The sequence below is a fragment of the Apium graveolens genome, chromosome 2 (assembly GCF_009905375.1).
Source record: "Apium graveolens cultivar Ventura chromosome 2, ASM990537v1, whole genome shotgun sequence".
NCBI classification, from domain to species: Eukaryota; Viridiplantae; Streptophyta; class Magnoliopsida; order Apiales; family Apiaceae; genus Apium; species Apium graveolens.
The window spans coordinates 250,359,932-250,368,445 of NC_133648.1; the positions used below are offsets into that span (position 1 = coordinate 250,359,932).

General features: G+C 40.7%; 1 non-coding gene across 1 annotated transcript; it reads right to left on the reverse strand.

The window, feature by feature from the left end:
- Positions 1–1,253: 1,253 nt before the first annotated feature.
- On the reverse strand, positions 1,254–1,360 carry LOC141709566 (small nucleolar RNA R71). Its single transcript, XR_012570134.1, has one exon. It is a non-coding gene; the product is annotated as a small nucleolar RNA R71 (small nucleolar RNA).
- Between the last annotated feature and the right edge of the window lie 7,154 nt (positions 1,361–8,514).

Here is an 8,514-nt window from a genome sequence, read left to right on the forward strand (position 1 = left end):
TGGATCTTGAGATTTAGAACTTGCCATGCTAGCATAGGTTCATGTACGTTGTGCATGATTAGTGGGTAACTCTAACAGTTTTATTTTCCCTATGTAATCAAAAGGAATAACTTGTGCTTAAATCATTGTGTTGTCAATTTCTGTAGACATATGGGAACTCAACATAATTGATAACTATTCAACTTCTATCTTAATTGTGGATGCTTGGTAGAATGGTATTAGTACAATGAAAGTTGGCTTTTATCAGTTTCGTGTTATTCGATTAATATCATCACTGTCACATGCTAAAGGTAATAACAATGGCTATAGAAGGAAGTAATAATGAAGTTGTGATCTCATGAGTGTTTTATTATTGATAAATTGAAGTGTTAGTTAAGTGATTAATTAAGTAGTTATTATAGTTCATATTTAATCAACAATTTTAAGTATTAGTATCTTAACATTGAGAAGTAATCATACATTGGTGAGTGAGTTTAATTAGACAATAATTTAGTCTGAGTCTCTGAGGGAACGAACTAGAAAGTATTCTATATTACTTGCGAACGCGTATACTTGCGTGAATATTAGCGCGTGTCTTCGCCCTAACAAGTTTTTGGCGCCGCTGCCGGGGACTCGGCGTATTTGTTTAGTTTATGTACTTACCATCATTGGTCATTAGGACTCAGTGATTAGGACGTAGTAGTTACTTAATTTTTCCGGTTGTGTTTCAGGTACTTTAGCAAGCGTTTATGCAAACTCGTTCTCGTGCTCGCAAGAGGAATTTAGATACAGCTGAGGAGACAGACGAAGTTCTTGATATTCCGGAGAAGTTAGATTTTGAGGATTCGGATTCAGGAACTGAGCAGAAAGAACCAGTAAACATGGGAGATCGTATTATTCAAGCTGATCCAGCTCTTATGGATTTTTCTCGGCCTAAAATTGATGACATTCAGTCAAGCATCCTTCATCTGGCTATTCAAGCTAACACCTTTGAAATCAAGCCGGGCACTATTCAGATGGTGCAGAATTCTGTTTCTTTTGGAGGAGCGGCAACTGAAGACCCCAACATGCACATAAGGAATTTTGTCGAGATCTGCAGCACTTTTAAGTATAATGGCGTGACTGATGAGGCTATCAAGTTGAGGCTTTTCCCATTCTCACTGAGGGACAAGGCTAAAGACTGGTTACATTCTGAACCAGCTGGGTCCATCACTATGTGGCAAGATCTTGCGCAAAAGTTTCTGGTGAAGTTTTATCCGATGGCAAAGACTGCTGCTATGAGGAGTGCTCTTACTCAGTTTGCGCAGCAACCTACAGAATCTATGTGCGAGGCTTGGGAACGCTACAAGGAAATGTTGAGAAAATGTCCACATCATGGAATGCCGGATTGGATGGTGATCACTGGTTTCTATAATGGTTTGGGGGCCCAATCTCGGCCCATGCTCGATGCAGCAGCTGGAGGTGCCTTATGGGCTAAAAGCTATACTGAGGCGTATAATCTTATAGAGACGATGGCTGCAAATGAACATCAAAACCCAACTCAGAGGATGACGTCAGGCAAGGTAGCAGGTATTCTGGAAGTTGATGCAGCCACCGCTATTGCAGCCCAGCTCTAAGCGCTATCAATGAAGGTTGATTCTCTGGCTACGTATGGAGTTAATCAAATAGCTATGGTTTGTGAGCTTTGTGTAGGTTCTCATGCTACGGATCAGTGTTCTCTTGTCAACGAATCTGTTCAGTATGTGAATAATTATCAGCGATAACAGCAGCCTGTGCCAGCGACCTATCATTCTAACAACAGAAATCATCCAAATTTCAGCTGGGGGAATAATCAGAATGCTATTCAGCCACCATATCAGCAAGGAGTGAGTAAACAGTTTAACCCACCTGGATTCCAGCAACCACAGCAGTATGCTACAAGGCAATCATATCCTCAACAGGGAAGTGCAGCTGCACCTACTAGTGCTGATTTTGAGGAACTTAAGCTGTTGTGCAAGAGTCAGGCGGTTTCTATCAAGACCTTGGAAAATCAAATCGGTCAATTAGCCAATGCAGTGCTCAATCGTCAACCTGGCACTCTTCCCAGTGACACGGAAGTACCAGGCAGGAAGGAAGCTAAAGAGCAAGTCAAGGCTATTACCTTAAGGTCTGGAAAAGTAGCTGATGCTGAAAAGGCAAAAGAAGTAGAAGCTGAAATTAGAGGTGAAGAATCTAAGCAAAAGGAGAAAGCGGCGGAACCAGGGAAGACTACTGTTGAACACACTCTGCCTGAGGCTAATACAGGGGAGAAACGGCTCTATCCTCCACCACCTTTTCCTAAGAGATTGCAGCAACAAAAGCTGGATAGACAGTTCGGGAAGTTTCTGGAGGTGTTTAAGAAACTTCACATCAATATACCTTTCGCTGAGGCTCTGGAACAAATGCCCAGTTATGCGAAGTTTATGAAGACTATTCTTTCAAGGAAGGTGAAACTGGATGACCTTGAAACTGTTGATCTCACGGAAGAATGCAGCGCTGTTCTGCAGCAAAAGTTACCACCAAAACTGAAAGATCCAGGAAGCTTCACCATTCCTTGCACCATTGGCAATCTGACTTTTGACAAGTGCCTTTGTGATTTGGGAGCAAGCATTAATCTGATGCCGTTGTCGATCTTTAAAAAGCTGGATCTGCCTGATCCAAAACCCACATATATGTCGCTACAATTGGCTGACCATTCCATTACTTACCCAAGGGGCATAGTTGAGGATGTGCTCGTCAAAGTGGATAAGCTCTTCTTTCCAGCAGATTTTGTTATTCTGGATTTTGAGGAAGATAAGAAGATTCCCATAATCTTGAGAAGGCCTTTCTTGGCTACTGGCCGTACCTTGATAGATGTGCAAAAAGGGGAACTTACTATGCGGGTCCAAGATCAGGATGTGACCTTCAACGTATTCAAGGAAATGAAATTCCCTACAGAAGATGAGGAGTGCTTAAAATTGGATGTGATTGATTCTGCGGTTACTTCGGAACTCGATCACATGCTAATGTCTGATGCATTGGAAAAGGCCTTAGTGGGGGATTTTGACAGCGATGATGAAGATAGCAACGAGCAATTACAATATCTGAACGCTTCTCCCTGGAAGCGAAAGCTAGACATACCATTTGAATCTCTTGGTACTTCTGACCTTAAGAACGCTGAAGGGAAGCTCAAACCATCAATAGAGGAAGCACCTACCTTGGAGCTCAAGCCATTACCTGAGCACTTGAGGTATGCTTTTTTAGGTGATTCATCTACGTTACCTGTTATTATTTCATCTGACCTTTCAGGTAGTGAGGAAGACAAGCTCTTAAGGATTTTGAGAGAATTCAAATCGGCTATAGGATGGACCATAGCAGACATCAAGGGGATAAGTCCTTCATATTGTATGCATAAAATTCTGCTAGAGGAAGGTAGTAAGCCAACTGTGGAACAGCAGCGAAGACTGAATCCCATCATGAAGGAGGTGGTGAAGAAAGAAATTCTAAAATGGCTAGATGCAGGCATCATTTATCCTATTTCTGACAGCTCGTGGGTGAGCCCCGTACAATGTGTACCTAAGAAGGGAGGTATCATTGTGGTCGCAAATGAAAAGAATGAGTTCATCCCTACTCGAACAGTTACAGGATGGAGAGTATGCATGGATTATAGAAAATTGAACAAAGCCACAAGGAAGGATCACTTCCCTCTTCCATTTATTGATCAGATGCTTGACAGATTGGCGGGTCATGAGTATTTTTGTCTTATGGATGGTTATTCCGGGTATAATCAGATTTGTATTGCACCAGAGGATCAGGAAAAGACTACCTTCACTTGTCCATTTGGCACGTTTGCTTTTCGCAGAGTTTCGTTTGGGTTATGTGGCGCCCCGGCCACCTTTCAGAGATGTATGATGGCTATATTCTCTGACATGATTGGAAATAACGTCGAAGTGTTCATGGATGACTTCTCCGTCTTTGGACACTCATATGATGAATGTTTGAATAATCTGCGCGCCGTACTCAAAAGATGCGTGGAAACTAATTTGGTGCTCAATTGGGAGAAATGTCATTTTATGGTTCGTGAAGGCATTATCCTTGGGCATAAGGTCTCTAGCAAGGGTCTGGAGGTGGACAAGGCCAAGGTGGGAGTCATTGAAAATCTTCCCCCACCTAATTCTGTGAAAGGAATCCGTAGTTTTCTTGGTCATGCGGGTTTTTATCGGCGATTCATCAAGGACTTTTCAAAGATATCTAAGCCGTTGTGCAATTTGCTTGAGAAAGATGTGCCTTTCAAATTTGATGATGAATGTGTGGCAGCATTCGAGACTCTCAAGAAGAGTTTGATCACTGCACCAGTTATTACAGCACCAGATTGGACAGAACCGTTTGAGATGATGTGTGATGCAAGTGATTATGCGGTAGGTGCAGTTCTGGGACAGCGCAAGAAAAATCTCTTCCATGTGGTCTACTATGCGAGTAAGACTTTAAATGGTGCCCAATTGAACTCACCACTACTGAGAAGGAGCTTTTGGCTATAGTCTTTGGTTTTGAGAAATTTCGATCTTATCTGCTAGGTACGAAAGTAACAGTATTCACTGATCATGCAGCTATTCGCTATCTGGTTTCCAAGAAGGATTCGAAGCCGAGACTCATTCGTTGGGTGCTTTTACTTCAGGAATTTGAGTTAGAGATCAAAGATATAAAAGGTACTGAGAATCAAGTAGCTGACCATCTCTCTAGGTTGGAGAATCCCGATTCTACTTCACAAGATAGGACGTTAATCAATGAATCTTTTCCGGATGAGCAGTTGTTTGCAATTCAGGAGGAAGAACCATGGTTTGCAGATATTGTAAACTATCTAGTCAGCAATATAATGCCTCATAATTTGACATCCGCTCAAAAGAAGAAATTTCTGCATGAGGTGAAGTGGTATATGTGGGATGAACCATATTTATTTAGACAGGGAGCTGACCAGATCATCAGGAGATGTATCCCGTTCTGTGAGACGGAGGGGATATTACGAGACTGCCATTCCACGGTTTATGGTGGACACTATGGTGGTGAGAAGACGACAGCTCGTATTCTGCAAGCAGGTTTTTTCTGGCCTACTTTGTTCAAGGATGCTCATCAGTTTGTTTTAAGGTGTGATCGTTGCCAAAGAGTGGGAAATTTGTCAAGGAAGGATGAGATGCCATTAAATGTGATGCTTGAAGTCGAGGTCTTTGATGTGTGGGGAATCGATTTCATGGGGCCTTTTATCTCGTCTTGCAATAATCAGTACATCTTGCTGGCAGTCGATTATGTCTCAAAATGGGTCGAAGTTAAAGCTTTACCGACAAATGATGCAAAGGCAGTGCTAAATTTTCTTCATAAGCAAATTTTCACAAGGTTTGGAACACCTCGGGTAATCATAAGTGATGAAGGATCGCATTTTTGCAACCGTAAGTTCACTTCTATGATGCAGCTTTATAATGTGAATCATCGAGTAGCTACTGCCTATCATCCGCAAATAAATGGTCAAGCGGAAGTGTCTAACAGAGAGATAAAGCGCATTCTAGAGAAGGTTGTTTGTCCGTCAAGGAAAGATTGGTCTTTAAAGCTCGATGAAGCTGTTTGGGCTTACAGAACAGCATACAAAACTCCACTTGGGATGTCACCGTTTCAGTTGGTGTACGGTAAGGGATGTCATCTACCTGCGGAGCTTGAGCATAAGGCCTACTGGGCATTGAAGAAGTTGAACCTGGATTTAGATGCAGCTGGTAAGAAAAGAATGCTTCAGCTTAATAAACTTGATGAATTTCGACTTCAAGCGTACGAAAATAACAAAATGTATAAGGAAAAGGTGAAGAGGTGGCACGATAGGAAGCTACATCCAAAGTTATTTGTGCCAGGGCAACAAGTTCTCTTATTCAACTCTCGGCTCCGACTTTTTCCTGGGAAGTTGAAATCAAGGTGGTCTGGACCTTTTATTGTCAAAACTGTGTTTCCACATGGAGCGGTGGAAATTTTTGAGAATGATCTGGACCAAGCATTCAAGGTTAACGTTGGATGCTAGTTTTCTTGCTTTGAACTTATTTACTCTTGTGACGTACTCTGTTTTAATATAATTAGTTTAGTTATTATTTTCTTGTGTTTGTTTATCATGATTTCATATGAACCCATGATGACGATAAGTGCTATTGTGGGCTAATCGTGATCATGGGGTTGCAACGGATTTATTATGGACTTCTTTAGTTAATTGTTTAATACTTTAGTGTGTGATGATTGCATGATATCTAGTATTGGTTGTACGTATTCATCTTATGTGCGTCACGAACATATAAGATAGGGTGTTAATCTCTTGTGAAGCGACGGTGGATCTTGAGATTTAGAACTTGCCATGCTAGCATAGGTTCATGTACGTTGTGCATGATTAGTGGGTAACTCTAACAGTTTTATTTGCCCTATGTAATCAAAAGGAATAACTTGTGCTTAAATCGTTGTGTTGTCAATTTCTGTAGACATATGGGAACTCAACATAATTGATGACTATTCAACTTCTATCTTAATTGTGGATGCTTGGTAGAATGGTATTAGTATAATGAAAGTTGGCTTTTATCAGTTTCGTGTTATTCGATTAATATCATCACTGTCACATGCTAAAGGTAATAACAATGGCTATAGAAGGAAGTAATAATGAAGTTGTGATCTCATGAGTGTTTTATTATTGATAAATTGAAGTGTTAGTTAAGTGATTAATTAAGTAGTTAATTATAGTTAATATTTAATCAACAATTTTAAGTATTAGTATCTTAACATTGAGAAGTAATCATACATTGGTGAGTGAGTTTAATTAGATAATAATTTAGTCTGAGTCTCTGAGGGAACGAACTAGAAAGTATTCTATATTACTTGCGAACGCGTATACTTGCGTGAATATTAGCGCGTGTCTTCGCCCTAACATCAACTCTAACCATCTCCTCTGTCTCATGTTCAGTTCCTTCTGAGTGAAAATATATTTGAGGCTTTTATGGTCAGTGTAGATCTCACATTTCTCACCGTACAGGTAGTGTCTCCAAATTTTTAGGGTAAACACTATGGCTGCTAATTCTAGATCATGCGTAGGGTATTTGCTCTCATATTCCTTCAATTGTTGAGAGGCATACGCTATAACTTTGTCGTGTTGCATCAGTACATATCCTAATCCTTTAAGCGATGCGTCGCTATATATCACAAACTCTCCCTTTCCATCGGGAAGAGCGAGCACTGGTGCTGACACCTGCCTCCTTTTCAGCTGTTGAAAACTTTCCACACATTTCTCTATCCATACAAACTTTTCTGTCTTCCGGGTAAGTCTAGTCAGTGGACCGGCTATCTTAGCAAAATCTTGCACGAACCTTCGGTAATATCCTGCTAATCCCATAAAACTCCTAACCTCTGTTAGGGTAGTTGGTCTTTCCCGATTGGATACCGCCTCTATTTTGGCAGGGTCAACTAAAACTCCTTTGCTACTCACCACATGTCCTAAAATCTGAACTTCTCTCAACCAAAACTCGCACATCGAGAACTTGGCATATAATTTCTCATTCCTCAAGATTTCTAAGACTATCCTCAAATGTTCTGCAAGTTCTTGCTCTGTCTTTGAGTAGATCAAAATATCATCTATAAAAACTATCACACATATATCCAGGTACTTTTTGAACACTATGTTCATCAAAACCATAAAGGCTGCGGGTGCATTGGTTAACCAAATGACATGACTAAGAACTCATAGTGTCCATACCTAGTGCGAAAAGCAGTCTTCGGTATATATTCCGATTTGATTTTCAACTGATGGTATCTTGTTCTCAAATCTATTTTGGAAAAATGTACAGCTCCCTTGAGTTGGTCGAATAGGTCATCAATTCTGGGGAGAGGGTACCTATTCTTAATAGTTAGCTTATTCAGCTCTCGATAGTCTATGCATAATCTCATACTATCGTCCTTTTTCTTTACGAACAGTACTGGCGCTCCCCATGGCGACACACTGGGTCTTATCATTCCATTATCTAATAATACTTGCAGTTGAGAAGCTAGTTCCTTCATCTCAACTAGGGCTAGCCTATATGGGGCCTTGGATTCTGGTGTCGTTCCTAGTGCTAATTCTATAGCGAATTCTATTTCCCGGTCAGGTGGCAATCCTGGTAAGTTCTCTGGAAATACATCCTTGAATTCGTTTACTACGGGTATGTCCTGTATATTAGGGACTTCCTTCTTGGTATCTACCACATAAGCCAAATAGGCCTCGTTACCTTTCCTTAATAATCTTTTTGCCTGTGGCATGGTTAGAAATTTCTGATTCTGTCGTTGACCTTTAAACACTACTTCTTTTTTATCTTGAACTCTTATCTTTACCCATTTCCGTTCACAATCTATTTGCGCTCCGTTACTGGATAACCAATCCATTCCTAAGATTACATCAAATTCTCCTAGCGCAAATGGGATTAGGTCAACCTCGAAGACCTCCCCTTCTAATTTCAACTTGCACTTAGGATGTACTTGATTTACATGAATTATTTC